Source organism: Triticum dicoccoides, chromosome 6B, assembly GCF_002162155.2.
Source record: "Triticum dicoccoides isolate Atlit2015 ecotype Zavitan chromosome 6B, WEW_v2.0, whole genome shotgun sequence".
Classification (NCBI taxonomy): domain Eukaryota; kingdom Viridiplantae; phylum Streptophyta; class Magnoliopsida; order Poales; family Poaceae; genus Triticum; species Triticum dicoccoides.
Window position 1 is genome coordinate 96,896,680 of NC_041391.1, and position 436 is coordinate 96,897,115.

A 436-nucleotide genomic window follows, 5' to 3' on the forward strand; every position below is an offset into this window, starting at 1 on the left:
CCCGCCCCCCGCGGATCTGCCCATTCCCGACGGCCGGATCTGTCCATTTCTTCCCGCCGGTGCTACACTCCCCTCCTACCCTGGCCAAGCAACCGGGAGAGGCAAAGGACACGGAGGATAGACAGGGGAACGAGGAGTAAGATCTGTACCTCCGTTGCGCCGGAATCCAAGCCGAATCGCGTCGCCGCCTAGATCCAAATCGCCGCCGCCTCCGCCGCTTCTTCTATCGGGTGAGGGGGTTGTGAGGGTATCAGGTGAGGGGGTGAGATAAGAAGGAAACGAAAACCCATTCGCGTGCCGAGCGGTAATCGAAGCGGGAAAAAGAGGCGCTCGCACGCTTGTGGCTGCCCTTGTCCATGAGAATTTCGCAACTTTCCTTAGCCAGGTTTTGGGAGAATATTCGACAGTATCTGGCTATCCGTATCCTCCCTGGCTG

The 436-nt window shown here is 58.9% G+C and overlaps 1 protein-coding gene across 1 annotated transcript in view; it reads right to left on the bottom strand.

Moving 5' to 3' along the window:
• Window positions 1–222, bottom strand: part of LOC119326238 — a 2,877-nt gene extending 2,655 nt beyond the window's left edge. Inside the window, exon 1 of the mRNA XM_037599926.1 lies at window positions 150–222. The gene's annotated coding sequence lies outside the window, so the exon portion shown is untranslated. The remainder of the gene's footprint in view (window positions 1–149) is intronic.
• Between the last annotated feature and the right edge of the window lie 214 nt (window positions 223–436).